Source organism: Pagrus pagrus (genome assembly GCF_965226575.1).
Source record: "Pagrus pagrus genome assembly, contig: HAP1_SCAFFOLD_250, whole genome shotgun sequence".
NCBI classification, from domain to species: Eukaryota; Metazoa; Chordata; class Actinopteri; order Spariformes; family Sparidae; genus Pagrus; species Pagrus pagrus.
This window is the reverse complement of record NW_028175213.1, coordinates 38,229-57,612: the sequence shown is the minus strand read 5'-3', so window position 1 is coordinate 57,612 and position 19,384 is coordinate 38,229. Positions and strand designations below refer to the sequence as shown.

The 19,384-nt window shown below is 41.3% G+C and overlaps 1 long non-coding RNA gene across 2 annotated transcripts; it reads left to right on the top strand.

The window, feature by feature from the left end:
* Positions 1-12,128: 12,128 nt before the first annotated feature.
* On the top strand, positions 12,129-18,954 carry LOC311254073. 2 transcript variants are annotated; one of them, XR_014622183.1, is made up of 6 exons: positions 12,129-12,235; positions 13,267-13,338; positions 14,204-14,406; positions 15,422-15,580; positions 16,992-17,112; positions 18,657-18,954. It is a non-coding gene; the product is annotated as an uncharacterized lncRNA (long non-coding RNA). The 2 variants fall into 2 exon arrangements; XR_014622184.1 differs by having other exon boundaries at positions 15,422-17,112.
* Positions 18,955-19,384: the final 430 nt, after the last annotated feature.

Below are 19,384 nucleotides of genomic sequence, written 5' to 3'. Positions count from 1 at the left end.
TTTTCTTTCAAATATTCACCAAAAATACAAATTCCACTAAAATCCAATAAAAACTGCTTTTCCTTCCTTCCGCCGGCATCGACGACATTCGTGATCAATTTCGAGTCAATCGGCCAAAAGACGACCGTAATCCTAACCCTAGCCCCATAACCCTAACCCTAACAGTAGCCTTAAGACAGCCTCATGACAAATGGCCCCCTTTCACTAAAATATTCACCAAAAATACAAATTCCGTCCGAATCCAACGGGGACTGCTGTGTCTCGTTCAGCCAGTACAGGACCACGTTTGGCAGAAATTTCGAGTCAATCGGTCCAAAGACCTGGAAGCTATTGAAAAAATCGGCCGAGCTTTTTCATGAAAAATGCACCCCTTTCATTAAAATATTCACCAAAAATACAAATTCCGTCCGAATCCAACGGGGTCTGCTGTGTCTCGTTCAGCCAGTACAGGACCACGTTTGGGAGCGATTTCGAGTCAATCGGTAAAACGACCTGGAAGCTATTGAAGAAATCGGCCGGGCTTTTTCATTAAAAAGGCGACTTTTCTTTCAAATATTCACCAAAAATACAAATTCCACTAAAATCCAATAAAAACTGCTTTTCCTTCCTTCCGTCGGCATCGACGACATTCGTGATCAATTTCGAGTCAATCGGCCAAAAGACGACCGTAACCCTAACCCTAGCCCCATAACTCTAACCCTAACAGTAGCCTTAAGACAGCCTCATGACAAATGGCCCCCTTTCACTAAAATATTCACCAAAAATACAAATTCCGTCCGAATCCAACGGGGACTGCTGTGTCTCGTTCAGCCAGTACAGGACCACGTTTGGGAGAAATTTCGAGTCAATCGGTCCAAAGACCTGGAAGCTATTGAAAAAATCGGCCGAGCTTTTTCATGAAAAATGCACCCCTTTCACTAAAATATTCACCAAAAATACAAATTCCGTCCGAATCCAACGGGGTCTGCTGTGTCTCGTTCAGCCAGTACAGGACCACGTTTGGGAGCGATTTCGAGTCAATCGGTAAAACGACCTGGAAGCTATTGAAGAAATCGGCCGGGCTTTTTCATTAAAAAGGCGACTTTTCTTTCAAATATTCACCAAAAATACAAATTCCACTAAAATCCAATAAAAACTGCTTTTCCTTCCTTCCGCCGGCATCAACGACATTCGTGATCAATTTCCAGTCAATCGGTCAAAAGACGACCGTAACCCTAACCCTAGCCCCATAACCCTAACCCTAACAGTAGCCTTAAGACAGCCTCATGACAAATGGCCCCCTTTCACTAAAATATTCACCAAAAATACAAATTCCGTCCGAATCCAACGGGGACTGCTGTGTCTCGTTCAGCCAGTACAGGACCACGTTTGGCAGAAATTTCGAGTCAATCGGTCCAAAGACCTGGAAGCTATTGAAAAAATCGGCCGAGCTTTTTCATGAAAAATGCACCCCTTTCACTAAAATATTCACCAAAAATACAAATTCCGTCCGAATCCAACGGGGTCTGCTGTGTCTCGTTCAGCCAGTACAGGACCACGTTTGGGAGCGATTTCGAGTCAATCGGTAAAACGACCTGGAAGCTATTGAAGAAATCGGCCGGGCTTTTTCATTAAAAAGGCGACTTTTCTTTCAAATATTCACCAAAAATACAAATTCCACTAAAATCCAATAAAAACTGCTTTTCCTTCCTTCCGCCGGCATCGACGACATTCGTGATCAATTTCGAGTCAATCGGCCAAAAGACGACCGTAACCCTAACCCTAGCCCCATAACCCTAACCCTAACAGTAGCCTTAAGACAGCCTCATGACAAATGGCCCCCTTTCACTAAAATATTCACCAAAAATACAAATTCCGTCCGAATCCAACGGGGACTGCTGTGTCTCGTTCAGCCAGTACAGGACCACGTTTGGGAGAAATTTCGAGTCAATCGGTCCAAAGACCTGGAAGCTATTGAAAAAATCGGCCGAGCTTTTTCATGAAAAATGCACCCCTTTCACTAAAATATTCACCAAAAATACAAATTCCGTCCGAATCCAACGGGGTCTGCTGTGTCTCGTTCAGCCAGTACAGGACCACGTTTGGGAGCGATTTCGAGTCAATCGGTAAAACGACCTGGAAGCTATTGAAGAAATCGGCCGGGCTTTTTCATTAAAAAGGCGACTTTTCTTTCAAATATTCACCAAAAATACAAATTCCACTAAAATCCAATAAAAACTGCTTTTCCTTCCTTCCGCCGGCATCGACGACATTCGTGATCAATTTCGAGTCAATCGGCCAAAAGACGACCGTAACCCTAACCCTAGCCCCATAACCCTAACCCTAACAGTAGCCTTAAGACAGCCTCATGACAAATGGCCCCCTTTCACTAAAATATTCACCAAAAATACAAATTCCGTCCGAATCCAACGGGGACTGCTGTGTCTCGTTCAGCCAGTACAGGACCACGTTTGGGAGAAATTTCGAGTCAATCGGTCCAAAGACCTGGAAGCTATTGAAAAAATCGGCCGAGCTTTTTCATGAAAAATGCACCCCTTTCACTAAAATATTCACCAAAAATACAAATTCCGTCCGAATCCAACGGGGTCTGCTGTGTCTCGTTCAGCCAGTACAGGACCACGTTTGGGAGCGATTTCGAGTCAATCGGTAAAACGACCTGGAAGCTATTGAAGAAATCGGCCGGGCTTTTTCATTAAAAAGGCGACTTTTCTTTCAAATATTCACCAAAAATACAAATTCCACTAAAATCCAATAAAAACTGCTTTTCCTTCCTTCCGCCGGCATCGACGACATTCGTGATCAATTTCGAGTCAATCGGCCAAAAGACGACCGTAACCCTAACCCTAGCCCCATAACCCTAACCCTAACAGTAGCCTTAAGACAGCCTCATGACAAATGGCCCCCTTTCACTAAAATATTCACCAAAAATACAAATTCCGTCCGAATCCAACGGGGACTGCTGTGTCTCGTTCAGCCAGTACAGGACCACGTTTGGGAGAAATTTCGAGTCAATCGGTCCAAAGACCTGGAAGCTATTGAAAAAATCGGCCGAGCTTTTTCATGAAAAATGCACCCCTTTCACTAAAATATTCACCAAAAATACAAATTCCGTCCGAATCCAACGGGGACTGCTGTGTCTCGTTCAGCCAGTACAGGACCACGTTTGGGAGCGATTTCGAGTCAATCGGTAAAACGACCTGGAAGCTATTGAAGAAATCGGCCGGGCTTTTTCATTAAAAAGGCGACTTTTCTTTCAAATATTCACCAAAAATACAAATTCCACTAAAATCCAATAAAAACTGCTTTTCCTTCCTTCCGCTGGCATCGACGACATTCGTGATCAATTTCGAGTCAATCGGCCAAAAGACGACCGTAACCCTAACCCTAGCCCCATAACCCTAACCCTAACAGTAGCCTTAAGACAGCCTCATGACAAATGGCCCCCTTTCACTAAAATATTCACCAAAAATACAAATTCCGTCCGAATCCAACGGGGACTGCTGTGTCTCGTTCAGCCAGTACAGGACCACGTTTGGGAGAAATTTCGAGTCAATCGGTCCAAAGACCTGGAAGCTATTGAAAAAATCGGCCGAGCTTTTTCATGAAAAATGCACCCCTTTCACTAAAATATTCACCAAAAATACAAATTCCGTCCGAATCCAACGGGGTCTGCTGTGTCTCGTTCAGCCAGTACAGGACCACGTTTGGGAGCGATTTCGAGTCAATCGGTAAAACGACCTGGAAGCTATTGAAGAAATCGGCCGGGCTTTTTCATTAAAAAGGCGACTTTTCTTTCAAATATTCACCAAAAGTACAAATTCCACTAAAATCCAATAAAAACTGCTTTTCCTTCCTTCCGCCGGCATCAATGACATTCGTGATCAATTTCGAGTCAATCGGCCAAAAGACGACCGTAACCCTAACCCTAGCCCCATAACCCTAACCCTAACAGTAGACTTAAGACAGCCTCATGACAAATGGCCCCCTTTCACTAAAATATTCACCAAAAATACAAATTCCGTCCGAATCCAACGGGGACTGCTGTGTCTCGTGCAGCCAGTACAGGACCACGTTTGGGAGAAATTTCGAGTCAATCGGTCCAAAGACCTGGAAGCTATTGAAAAAATCGGCCGAGCTTTTTCATGAAAAATGCACCCCTTTCACTAAAATATTCACCAAAAATACAAATTCCGTCCGAATCCAACGGGGACTGCTGTGTCTCGTTCAGCCAGTACAGGACCACGTTTGGGAGCGATTTCGAGTCAATCGGTAAAACGACCTGGAAGCTATTGAAGAAATCGGCCGGGCTTTTTCATTAAAAAGGCGACTTTTCTTTCAAATATTCACCAAAAATACAAATTCCACTAAAATCCAATAAAAACTGCTTTTCCTTCCTTCCGCCGGCATCGACGACATTCGTGATCAATTTCGAGTCAATCGGCCAAAAGACGACCGTAACCCTAACCCTAGCCCCATAACCCTAACCCTAACAGTAGCCTTAAGACAGCCTCATGACAAATGGCCCCCTTTCACTAAAATATTCACCAAAAATACAAATTCCGTCCGAATCCAACGGGGACTGCTGTGTCTCGTTCAGCCAGTACAGGACCACGTTTGGGAGAAATTTCGAGTCAATCGGTCCAAAGACCTGGAAGCTATTGAAAAAATCGGCCGAGCTTTTTCATGAAAAATGCACCCCTTTCACTAAAATATTCACCAAAAATACAAATTCCGTCCGAATCCAACGGGGTCTGCTGTGTCTCGTTCAGCCAGTACAGGACCACGTTTGGGAGCGATTTCGAGTCAATCGGTAAAACGACCTGGAAGCTATTGAAGAAATCGGCCGGGCTTTTTCATTAAAAAGGCGACTTTTCTTTCAAATATTCACCAAAAATACAAATTCCACTAAAATCCAATAAAAACTGCTTTTCCTTCCTTCCGTCGGCATCGACGACATTCGTGATCAATTTCGAGTCAATCGGCCAAAAGACGACCGTAACCCTAACCCTAGCCCCATAACTCTAACCCTAACAGTAGCCTTAAGACAGCCTCATGACAAATGGCCCCCTTTCACTAAAATATTCACCAAAAATACAAATTCCGTCCGAATCCAACGGGGACTGCTGTGTCTCGTTCAGCCAGTACAGGACCACGTTTGGGAGAAATTTCGAGTCAATCGGTCCAAAGACCTGGAAGCTATTGAAAAAATCGGCCGAGCTTTTTCATGAAAAATGCACCCCTTTCACTAAAATATTCACCAAAAATACAAATTCCGTCCGAATCCAACGGGGTCTGCTGTGTCTCGTTCAGCCAGTACAGGACCACGTTTGGGAGCGATTTCGAGTCAATCGGTAAAACGACCTGGAAGCTATTGAAGAAATCGGCCGGGCTTTTTCATTAAAAAGGCGACTTTTCTTTCAAATATTCACCAAAAATACAAATTCCACTAAAATCCAATAAAAACTGCTTTTCCTTCCTTCCGCCGGCATCAACGACATTCGTGATCAATTTCCAGTCAATCGGTCAAAAGACGACCGTAACCCTAACCCTAGCCCCATAACCCTAACCCTAACAGTAGCCTTAAGACAGCCTCATGACAAATGGCCCCCTTTCACTAAAATATTCACCAAAAATAGAAATTCCGTCCGAATCCAACGGGGACTGCTGTGTCTCGTTCAGCCAGTACAGGACCACGTTTGGGAGCGATTTCGAGTCAATCGGTAAAACGACCTGGAAGCTATTGAAGAAATCGGCCGGGCTTTTTCATTAAAAAGGCGACTTTTCTTTCAAATATTCACCAAAAATACAAATTCCACTAAAATCCAATAAAAACTGCTTTTCCTTCCTTCCGCCGGCATCGACGACATTCGTGATCAATTTCGAGTCAATCGGCCAAAAGACGACCGTAACCCTAACCCTAGCCCCATAACCCTAACCCTAACAGTAGCCTTAAGACAGCCTCATGACAAATGGCCCCCTTTCACTAAAATATTCACCAAAAATACAAATTCCGTCCGAATCCAACGGGGACTGCTGTGTCTCGTTCAGCCAGTACAGGACCACGTTTGGCAGAAATTTCGAGTCAATCGGTCCAAAGACCTGGAAGCTATTGATAAAATCGGCCGAGCTTTTTCATGAAAAATGCACCCCTTTCACTAAAATATTCACCAAAAATACAAATTCCGTCCGAATCCAACGGGGTCTGCTGTGTCTCGTTCAGCCAGTACAGGACCACGTTTGGGAGCGATTTCGAGTCAATCGGTAAAACGACCTGGAAGCTATTGAAGAAATCGGCCGGGCTTTTTCATTAAAAAGGCGACTTTTCTTTCAAATATTCACCAAAAATACAAATTCCACTAAAATCCAATAAAAACTGCTTTTCCTTCCTTCCGTCGGCATCGACGACATTCGTGATCAATTTCGAGTCAATCGGCCAAAAGACGACCGTAACCCTAACCCTAGCCCCATAACTCTAACCCTAACAGTAGCCTTAAGACAGCCTCATGACAAATGGCCCCCTTTCACTAAAATATTCACCAAAAATACAAATTCCGTCCGAATCCAACGGGGACTGCTCCCAGCTGGCACCGGACGTCAATAGACGTTGGTCTTTGGTTGGATTCAAGTCATGACGTCAGGTGACCAAAAACCAACGTCCATTTAATGTCTACTTTCAACATCTTTTGACATAGGTATATGGACGTCAAGTGACGTTAATATTTTGTTGTTGGGTCTGTTGGGTGTTACATGACTGATATCCAACGTCGGAACAATGTCTGGTGCCAACGTCATTTTGACATATGATTCTGACATTTATGCTGACCAAAAACCAACGTCCATTTAACGTCTACTTTCAACATCTTTTGACATAAGAATATGGACGTCAAGTGACGTTAATATTTTGTTGTTGGGTCTGTTGGGTGTTACATGACTGATATCCAACGTCGGAACAATGTCTGGTGCCAATGTCATTTTGACATATAATTCTGACATTTATGCTGACCAAAAACCAACGTCCATTTAACGTCTACTTTCAACATCTTTTGACATAGGAATATTGATGTCAAGTGACATTAATATTTTGTTGTTTTTATGTTGTGGTGTTAGGCAACCAAAACCCAACGTGTGTCAGACGTCTTGTACTAACACAACTTTGACGTTGAATAATGACCTTTTTGATGACTAAATTCTAACGTCTGGACAACATCTATCAAGAACGTTAGTTTGACATAAGATATAGTCGTCTAATGACATTGAAATTTGGTTGGTTTAAAGTTTGGGTGTTACTTAACTGATATCCAACGTCGGAACAATGTCTGGTGCCAACGTCATTTTGACATATGATTCTGACCTTTATGGTGACCAAAAACCAATGTCCATTTAACGTCTACTTTCAACATCTTTTGACATAGGAATATGGACGTCAAGTGACGTTAATATTTTGTTGTTGGGTCTGTTGGGTGTTACATGACTGATATCCAACGTCGGAACAATGTCTGGTGCCAACGTCATTTTGACATATGATTCTGACATTTATGCTGACCAAAAACCAACGTCCATTTAACGTCTACTTTCAACATCTTTTGACATAGGAATATGGACGTCAAGTGACGTTAATATTTTGTTGTTGGGTCTGTTGGGTGTTACATGACTGATATCCAACGTCGGAACAATGTCTGGTGCCAACGTCATTTTGACATATGATTCTGACATTTATGCTGACCAAAAACCAACGTCCATTTAACGTCTACTTTCAACATCTTTTGACATAGGAATATGGACGTCAAGTGACGTTAATATTTTGTTGTTGGGTCTGTTGGGTGTTACATGACTGATATCCAACGTCGGAACAGTGTCTGGTGCCAACGTCATTTTGACATATGATTCTGACATTTATGCTGACCAAAAACCAATGTCCATTTAACGTCTACTTTCAACATCTTTTGACATAGGAATATGGACGTCAAGTGACGTTAATATTTTGTTGTTGGGTCTGTTGGGTGTTACATGACTGATATCCAACGTCGGAACAATGTCTGGTGCCAACGTCATTTTGACATATGATTCTGACATTTATGCTGACCAAAAACCAACGTCCATTTAACGTCTACTTTCAACATCTTTTGACATAGGAATATTGATGTCAAGTGACATTAATATTTTGTTGTTTTTATGTTGTGGTGTTAGGCAACCAAAACCCAACGTGTGTCAGACGTCTTGTACTAACACAACTTTGACGTTGAATAATGACCTTTTTGAGGACTAAATTCTAACGTCTGGACAACATCTATCAAGAACGTTAGTTTGACATAAGATATAGTTGTCTAATGACGTTGAAATTTGGTTGGTTTAAAGTTTGGGTGTTACATGACTGATATCCAATGTCGGAACAATGTCTGGTGCCAACGTCATTTTGACATATGATTCTGACCTTTATGGTGACCAAAAACCAATGTCCATTTAACGTCTACTTTCAACATCTTTTGACATAGGAATATGGACGTCAAGTGACGTTAATATTTTGTTGTTGGGTCTGTTGGGTGTTACATGACTGATATCCAACGTCGGAACAATGTCTGGTGCCAACGTCATTTTGACATATGATTCTGACATTTATGCTGACCAAAAACCAACGTCCATTTAACGTCTACTTTTAACATCTTTTGACATAAGAATATGGACGTCAAGTGACGTTAATATTTTGTTGTTGGGTCTGTTGGGTGTTACATGACTGATATCCAACGTCGGAACAATGTCTGGTGCCAACGTCATTTTGACATATGATTCTGACATTTATGCTGACCAAAAACCAATGTCCATTTAACGTCTACTTTCAACATCTTTTGACATAGGAATATGGACGTCAAGTGACGTTAATATTTTGTTGTTGGGTCTGTTGGGTGTTACATGACTGATATCCAACGTCGGAACAATGTCTGGTGCCAACGTCATTTTGAATATTTTGTTGTTTTTATATTGTGGTGTTAGGCAACCAAAACCCAACGTGTGTCAGACGTCTTGTACTAACACAACTTTGACGTTGAATAATGACCTTTTTGATGACTAAATTCTAACGTCTGGACAACATCTATCAAGAACGTTAGTTTGACATACGATATAGTCGTCTAATGACGTTGAAATTTGGTTGGTTTAAAGTTTGGGTGTTACATAACTGATTTTCAACGTCGGACCAATGTCTGGTGCCAACGTCATTTTGACATATGATTCTGACATTTATGGTGACCAAAAACCAACGTCCACTTAACGTCTACTTTAAACATCTTTTGGCATAGGAATATGGACGTCAAGTGACGTTAATATTTTGTTGTTTTTATATTGTGGTGTTAGGCAACCAAAACCCAACGTGGGTCAGACGTCTTGTACTAACACAACTTTGACGTTGAATAATGACCTTTTTGATGACTAAATTCTAACTTCTGGACAACATCTATCAAGAACGTTAGTTTGACATAAGATATAGTCGTCTAATGACGTCGAAATTTGGTTGGTTTAAAGTTTGGGTGTTACATAACTGATTTTCAACGTCGGACCAATGTCTGGTGCCAACGTCATTTTGACATATGATTCTGACATTTATGGTGACCCAAAACCAATGTCCTTTTAACATCTACTTTAAACATCTTTTGGCATAGGAATATGGACGTCAAGTGACGTTAATATTTTGTTGTTTTTATGTTGTTGTGTTAGGCAACCAAAACCCAACGTGTGTCAGACGTCTTGTATTAACACAACTTTGACGTTGAATAATGACCTTTCTGATGACTAAATTCTAATGTCTGGGCAGCATCTATCAAGAACGTTAGTTTGACATAAGATATAGTCGTCTAATGACATTGAAATTTGGTTGGTTTAAAGTTTGGGTGTTACTAAACTGATATCCAACGTCGGAACAATGTCTAGTGCCAACGTCATTTTGACATATGATTCTGATCTTTATGGTGACCAAAAACCAATGTCCATTTAACGTCTACTTTCAACATCTTTTGACATAGGAATATGGACGTCAAGTGACGTTAATATTTTGTTGTTTTTATATTGTGGTGTTAGGCAACCAAAACCCAACGTGTGTCAGACGTCTTGTACTAACACAACTTTGACGTTGAATAATGACCTTTTTGATGACTAAATTCTAACGTCTGGACAAAATCTATCAAGAACGTTAGTTTGACATAAGATATAGACATCTAATGACGTTGAAGTTTTGTTGGTTTTAAGTTTGGGTGGTACATAACTAATATCTAACGTCTGATGCCAATGTCATTTTGACATTTATGGTGACCAAAACCCAACGTCTTTTCAACGGCATAATTTAAACGTTTACAGAACGTGATATTCTGACATCCTTTGACATAAAAATGTTGTCGCTTTTAAGTTGTGGTGATAAGTAAATAAAATCCAATGTCTTGCAAACATCTAAAACTAACATCAGTGTGGCATAGAAAACTTCAACTTTAACGTCATAATGACAACATCGAAACAATGTAATATTCTAACATTGTTTGTTTGACGATATTTTGTTGGTTTTAAGTTAGGGTTAAGTAGCTAACTAATATATAACGTCATAATAATGTCTGATGCCAATTTTGACATAATAACATTTATGGTGACCTTTTTGTAATGTCTGTTAAACGTTTAATATTAACAAGCACATAATTCTGACATTGAGATTTTGTTGGTTTTAAGTTGTGGTGATAAGTAGGCCTAATTAAAATCGAACCTCATCCACACGTCTTTCACTCTGATATAGAATGATGACCGAAACGTTAAAAGTCATAATGTTAATCGTTAATTGTTGGATGTTGATGTTTTAGATGTATCGTGCTAACATAATATCGACGTACAATAATATAATTTTATGTTGACCAAAGAAAGTCAGTGTCAGTAGCGGATCAGCGTCAGTAGTGGATCTGACCATGCATGTCTGGGGATGTGTTTTATGAGCTAAATATTTTCAAAACCCTTGATGTGAAAATGTATCTGGGATGATACATTTTAACATCAAGCAAGAGAATCTCTTTAAAGTGTATCTCCATCTACAATTTACACTGTCGGCCTTTTTTGCTTGACACAAACTGTGAACTACATTTCCTGTTCATAACTGACCTATAACCAGTGTTACCAGAATGAGTTTAGAAAAAGAATTTTTCAGTCACATTCAAAATAAAATTATCCAACTAAAATACAGTCTGATAGCTCTGCTGTGTTTTGGTGATCACTATATGTGGTATTGGGCCTATGCATTGCATCTTTACAAGCACCTTCAGTTCAAACTGCATATCACCATTCACAGAGCCCTGCATGAGGAGATGAGCTTGTAAAACTGTATGGACTGTCATGGAGATATTGTGGATCTCACTTCAACCCTGGTGCAGCTGTTATGGGATAGGGTTAAATGGGACTGTTTTATTTTAAAAAATTAAAAAATAATCTAGCTACCGCCAGGCCAAGCTCAGGCTCCAGCAGCAGCCAGCTACCAGCTACACCTCAAGCTTCAGCAGCAGCAGCGACTGTACCAATAGGCTAAACTCAGGCTTCAGCAGCAGCAGCTACCGCTAGGCTAAACTAGGCTTGAGCATTAGTACCACCAGGCGAAGTTGGCTCCAGCAGCAGCCAGCTTCCATCAGGCCAGGCCAAGGCTGCAGTGCTAGTACAGGAATTCGGGATGCCTCGGGCATGAACTCTTTGTGTTGATTGATGATTACAGTCACATGATTCTAAACACATCACTGTTTGATCCATTTGATTTGAATCACAAATAGTGCTGTCATGATTCAAATTTTGATTCTGATGTTCTTTGCATCAAACTGTCGCAATGCTATAGTAGGTATTTTTTGTTTTCTAGTACAGCTGTAACCATTATTGAATTACAATATTATTTTCTGTTTATGTATTTTTCATCACAGTAATTTCCATGACATTCACAAAATATTGCTCTAGGCCACCATGAACTGTGGGACATATTATCATTATTATTATTATTATTATTATTATTATTATTATTATTATTTATTCATCAACTTTCACCAAAAAACCCATTCAAATGTAACAGACAAAACCACAAAAACATAAAAAAAAACAAGATTGAGTCGGCAACCAAGGGAACGCCCACAAAAACGTCACTTCCGGCGTAAGCGACGTGGGGGGGGGGTCATAAAGCGCGGAGACGGCAAGACAACATCAGAGGAGACTGCCTGCCATCGGGTAATTACCACAGGTAAGTGTCTTCTAAATGTTGAGCATGTATGCGTGGGTGAATGTAATGACAGTTTGCTGTTTTTGTCAATTCATCATGCAAGTGCGGGAACAAAGTCTGGAGGTTTGTTCATTGTCGTTTGTAAACTAAAACATTCAAACTGAGCCCCTTCTCTCGGGCTCAACTGCAGCCTCCTGCCAGCAGCAGTTCTCAGGAGTGAAAAAGAAAAAATACAGCACAAGTGAGGCTCTGTAGCCGCGGACCGATACCCGGCCGCCACCAAGAACAGAAGCCTCGAAGAGTAACGTTAGGGTAGTTAGCGTCGAGTGAGCTGGTTTTAGCGGTGGCGGCTAGCATCCGCCGCTAGCATTAGCTTCCCAGCTCACAACAGCCATCTTACGTTACTCGTTACCACCGGGCTACCGTTGCTCGTGACGGACGGCGCGTCGTTAGACCTGGGCCCGGATGTTTTGGGAATAGCCCCGGATCTCTGTGCCTTTTTAAAAAAAAAAAGAAAAAAGAAAATGTAATCGCCTAATGATGAAAATAGCCCCAGAGGTTTTTATGTGGTTGCATTATTCAGGGATGGAAATTAGCACCCGCCACCCCCCAAATACGGCTGAATTTGTGTGCTGGCTGGTGAATTGAATCAGTTTACCAGCCACTGTGGCGAGTTCAGTCCAGTCAGGTCTGATCCAATTATTCTTAATGATCGATCTTGGTGAAGGCATAACAGTGCGCTTTCCACAACCCTGGAGTTAGATCCGGTCAAATTATGTTTCTGATTGGACCAAAGTGTCAGTTCAGAAGGGCCGGAATTAAACATTACTAGAACGGCCGTAAGCAGTCATTTAGACCGCTAGATTTAAACTCTATAATCTCGCATGTACCCAACCGTGTGATGATTGAATTCATTGTGTCACTGTTTTTTTTACACTGTTTAATATTTTCCTGAAATTGAAATTGATTGAAGTGAATGACAGATTAAACAGTAATGAAAATAATTGCAGCTCCTAACAACAGAATCATTTTGTTTTTGTTTCTTGAATTAGGTGATCTTGACGGTGCAGTAAGTGACAGTGAGCCGGAAGTTGAAGATGGCGAAGGTTCCAACTTAAGTGAAGGTTGGTTGTATTTCTTTTGTCCTCTTCTGTAATGAGTACTTGTGATGAGGTCAGAGGATATGAAAACATTTGCACAAATGTGTCAAATAACATGTCTTTTAGAGATGCAGTGATACATAGTTTAAGTGAGGAAACAATATCGAGGGAACAATGTACAGTTTAAAACTGGGCTGTTAAACTGCCCGTGTGGGTATTGAAAGCTTCAGTAGGTAACAAGTATTCAGTCATGTTTGCTGGAACTGTCACTTTATTCTGATAGTTGGACATTAAAAGAATAGTTCACTCTAGAACGAAATTCAGTCATTATCGACTCACCCTCATGCTGATGAGAACTCCGGTGTAGTTTCTTATTCCTCAAAGTGCAGCTGGAGACCCGCGGGGGTACCCTCCGACGGAATAATCCATATAACGAGTGTCAATTGTGGCCGAGAGGAAAAGGTCCATAAAACTACACAAAAACTTTTGTAATATTCCTCCATACTGCTTGTCCGCTGCAATCCAAGTGTCCTGAAGTAGCCACATCCAGAGTTTACTCGAAACGACCTCATTCAGTACATTTTTCTAGCCTAAACAGTCACTATGCTATATCTGCCTGGAGGCATGCTCCGCATTCACGCGAGTCTCCCTCACAGCGTTTGCACTACGGAAGCCGTGCCGGACAAGATGAACGAGACTCGCGATAGATACACACCGGTATTTACTTCCTGCTTTGAGCGCCCGAGCGACACACGAACACAAGAGGGATCTGCCTGCACTAGTGATTTTAAACTTTGACACTCACAGCAGGATGTAATATTGCGTGTAATATATTGTTCATCTTCATTGTCTTTGCTTAAAAAAAAAAAGATCTTTTTTTTTTTTACAGAGCTAGAGCTTCCTGCTCCTCCAAGGAAGCTGCAACGTGTTCAAGAGAGGGAGTCTTAGGCGTACTTGTCATCGTTGTCAACACCATCAAGTCAATCAATCTCTCCAATCCTAGAAGTCACTCCAGTCTCAAGGAAAAGGATCTTTCCAGAGGATTGCAATCCCCGCCCTCTTCCACACCTCAGGCTACCAGGCCAAAAAAAGGTTCTTCAGGACTTAATTCACTTACATAAATATTCTGCCCTAACAGGATAGGGACCCATACACAGTGGTATGCTACTATACTAATGTTATAGATTCACAATTAAAAGTAGTGTACCTATTTTAGACTCAGAAAAAGAAACGCTCAGTTGAATGGTTGTGAGGATTAAAATAGATGTCACCAAGTTGGCTATGCTGCTGCACAAAACTTTGTTGGCTATAACTGGTCCGGTATTGGCCCAATTGTCAAAATATTTACATCAGTGCAAATCTACAAAACATACAATGGCAGACAGCGACCATTGCAGTTAACTGGTGGAAGAACTAGCTAAAAAAAATTAAAAACTGATTCATGGGAGTGTGATGGGAGAGGAATGAAAATCCACTCCCGTCTCTCCCTGTAGTTTGCGGGACTATATTTTTGTAATGTTGCAGAATTACACTGCAGGTTGTTGCTACAGGAAAGGAGCTGATGGACCAGATTCGGTGGATATATTGAAGTTTTACTTAAAGGAGCCGTATGTAAGACTGTGGCCAAAACTGTTTTTGCCCCTCGCCCCCAGACGCAAGGTTGCCAGACAGCGACATGCTAACCTCTGCTCTGCACACTCACACAGTCGGTCTTAAAGTAATAATAATAATAATACATTTTATTTATGGCGCCTTTCAGGGCACTCAAGGTCGCCTTACACAACATATAAACAGTCATTTAAAAAAGCAAAGGACACATACAAGTGCAATAAAAACAAAATAAAATCAGAAAACTGCAAGGTGGAAGACAACTTAAAGTGAGTATGAGAGTTTGAAGAGGTGGGGGGGGGGGCAGAGCGGCTGAAGGCTCTGGACCCCATGGTGGACAGACGGGCAGAGGGCACAGTGAGGCTGATGGAGGAGGCTGATCTGAGTGCCCGGGAGGGAATGTTGATGTGGAGGAGGTCAGAGAGGTATGGGGGGGCGAGGTTGTGGATGGCCTTAAAAGTGTGAAGCAGGATTTTAAAGTCTATGCGAAATTTGACAGGAAGCCAGTGGAGTTGTTGAAGAACGGGCGTGATATGATTGATGGAAGGAGTTCTGGAGACAATACGAGCAGCTGAATTCTGGACCAGTTGGAGCTTACGGATGGACTTGTGGGGGAGACCAAAGAGGAGGGAGTTACAGTAGTCTAAGATAAGTATAAGTAAGATAATCATGTCTCTCTAAAACATGTTAGACTGCATTAGTTACTACCTGCAGTCAGAGGGATGAAGCAGCAGTAGGCTACATCTACATCTGTGATCTGCAGGTTATTGTTTCACATCACCACTTGGACACTACGCCCCGTATGTGTGTCTGTATAATCAAACGGTGTCTTTATTTTTGCCAAGCTTCTCAAGTTTTACTCTTTCAAATAATCAACCATCTACAGAACTTTTCAGTACGCTATTTTTCTACTTCTTCTCATCATCATTATTATTATTATTATTATTATTATTATTTAAAGTGAGCCTCTTATCGTTGAACAGAAAAATACATCATACAAGCAGCAACTTTTGCAGCCTTGTCAGTCTGCATTGAGCTACAATCCGGCAACATTCATGACTCTGTACAGTCAAACTAACCAAAAACTTCTTATTGATCATCATTATAAAGTTTCAGGGCGTTCCTGTAACCATGGTAACTCACGGTGCCAGAGAAGAGGGAGAGACGCTGAATGAAGCCGTTTACACAGATACACTGCAGACAAAGTCCAGACTATAGTTGTTATTTCACACATGTTGCACACAACAGGAGACTCTCCGTGTCAGATGAGTTCTCACGTGCTGACTAAACTCGGTTGATAACGTAGCAGCGCGACAAGTCCTTGCTAGCTAAGCAGCTAAACTTTAGCGCCGCTCCGTGTTGAGATCCCGCCCTGTGTGGGTCACTGCACTGTCATTGGTCAGGCGCACACACGCTGTTAACGATACCATTGGCTGTAGAGTGTGACAATCTGTCAATAAACATCAGCCAACAGTTCTCCTACGATCTACGTTGATCTCACAAGTCGCCTCTATGAAGTTTGAATGAAGGAAATCCGTCGTAGCGACGGAGAACTTTAATCCATGCCAGAGACAGGCGACCTGACCGGGCTGGACTCGTCTCATGAACCGTTACACACGTTCACCATCACTTTATTAACAATCAGCTCCATTTCACCTCATTTCCTCCCTCTTTTCCAACTTTAACTTTGTACTTCTTTCGCTTTGGCTTCACAACAGAAGGTGGCCTGTCAGACGGCAGAGAGACAAGCTGCTTATTTCTACCGTGTGATATCAAGGAAATGAGCATAATAACCGATAATGGAACTCGATCTTAAATCGCAATCTCAATTGAAAATAAATAAATAATTTTATCTCCCAGCTGTAGCTGTAGCTCAGTGGTCCCAGTCAAATGCGAATATTCAATTTAATATGATTAGTCTCTGGTGACATTGAGTGATTTTATGATAACTTGCTGTACATTTCTTATACAGCTCCTTTAACTGCAAAAGTAATTTACCTTGGAAATTATTTGTCTTAAGTTTAGTCTGAAAAATGGCTTAACTATTACATTTTCTTTGATTCTTGTAGCTTCCCAGAAAACTCGGCCCACTGTAGAAGACCAGAGGGGTCAATCTTCTGTCTCTCTCAAGAGGACCATCAACCACTCCAGTACAGAAAAAAAACTCCCCGTACCCAATGCCAGAAGCAAGTAAGTATATAGTATAAAACATATAGAGGAACTGCTTATTGATATGTGTTAAAAGGAAAAAAAGGCAAAAGTAGTTATTTTGCAATATCAGATCTTTGAAATTAAATTGTACGTTAAAGACTGAGGAAGCCAAAAATAAATTGTTCTAAGTTTAAAAATACCACAGGAAAACATTATTAACCACAATGTCAAATTTGAAGGACTAAAAAATTATGCATCAAAGTTGTCAATAAATGAGCAGCATTCTCTGCCTCAGGACGCTGGGGGTATGTCCGCAGCAGGCAAAGAAACCACGCCCCCCAAAAACCAACATGCACTATGTTGATGTCCTTTACAAGTAGGCTAACCGCAACGTTTCACCATTATGTAATTTGTTCAAGTTCAAGGTTGGCAGGTCTGTGCTGGTCTCATTGATTAAATGTAAGAATTGTGGCAGTCGCATTAGTTTGTTTGAATTAAAAGTGAAGCTTCATGTGTGTATTGGACAGAAGAGCAGCGCTGCCTGGGGGCTCTGTAGTCTACCTACATAAATCACCACATTTACATCAATAAATGTTTTACAATGAACCGATCCATCTGCATTCAATTTTATTAAGTTAACATGGTTTTGAATACAGGATTTGTGGCAAAAGTTTGTCATGTCTGCTTATGTGAAAGCCAACGGAGGCTACTGATGACCTATGTGATTGTTGAAGGGGTGTCCCAATTTGTAGGGGTTGACTTTCAACCCCTACCCCTTGTAGCTCTGTTTCAAGGGGCAAGGGTTAAAGGATAACTACCGTTTTTTACAACCTGGACCTTATTTCTAGCAAAATATATGGTCATTTACTCACCCAGATAACTTTGGTGTCATTTGGCGTTGTTCGGACGAAATTAGATCCAGTGTAGCGCCGGTATATCCATATAATGCGAGTGACGGCGTACCGAAGTGCAGCCTCTATGAGCATTATCTTCCACGAAACTAGTTCATTTCACCAATATTTTGTTACGATACGCTAGTGCTATTCCCCTCTGAGTCCGGGCTCGTCTATTGTCAACATCCGGGGTCTGTAGGTTGACCTACTACCTCTGACCTGGAGGATGTCGTCTCTGAGCTGCGCGCGCACCCACGACAGCCCGGCCTGTTTACCTGTAGCTGCTACTGCTAGTTTGACCCCGGATGTTGATGACGGACGATCCCGGACTCAGAGGGGAATAGCGCTAGCGTATCATGACAAAATATTAGTGAAATGAACTAGTTTCGTGGCAGATAATGCGTTATATAAAGGCTGCGTGTCGGTGCCCTGTCTTTCGCATTATATGGATATATCGGCGCTACGCTGGATCTAATTTCGTCTGAACGACTTCAAATGACACCAAAGTTATCTGGGTGAGTAAATGACCATATATTTTGCTAGAAATAAGGTTCAGGTTGTAAAAAACGGTACTTATCCTTTTAAGGGCTAGGGGTAGGGGCAGGGATGAAAATAAGAATTGGAATTCAGCCTTACTCTTACTGTTGCCTTACTTGTCCTGTACTCTGAAGTTTCAAATATTTCTTACAGAGAGTGTCCTGAAGACTCCAAGAAGGGAGGAGGAAACGGAGGCGAAGATTTCCGAGGCTGTTGCCTTCTGCCTTAAATATGCCCCAGACAGGGTGGGCGGAGGTGGCAGGAAAAGCCAGATGCAGCAGTGACTGTTATTCTACTTCCACCTCTGTGCACTGTCCTGTTGTTGTTGTTGTTGTTGTTGTTTTTAAATGTTGAAAGTGGTTTTCCCTAAATGTTAAATGTGTTAAAATTTTGTTTAAATGTTAAAATTTTAAACATTCTTAAATGTTTTATTAAAAAGCCTTTTTGTGAACCAGTTTGTTATTTACCCATACAGCTAAACAGTGTCTTAAATGAATACTTACCAACAAAAGTTCAAACGTCAAACTCCAATATTGGTTTGACATCAAAATATAATGTATGTTGGAGTTTTGTCGAAAAAAGGGATGACGTCAAATCCCAATGTCGTTTAGACTTAAAATTCACATGTTGGGTGGATGTTATATTGTAATTGAAAAGAGTTGACGTCTAAACCCAATATTGATTTGATATCAAAATCCAGCGATGGATAGATGTTATATTTTAGTTGAAAATGAAAATCTGGTCGACGTCAAAACCCAACGTTGATTAGATATCCAAGTCCAACGTTGGATAGATGTTATATTTTAGTTGAAAATGAAAATCTGGTCGACGTCAAAACCCAACGTTGATTAGATATCCAAGTCCAACGTTGGATAGAGGTT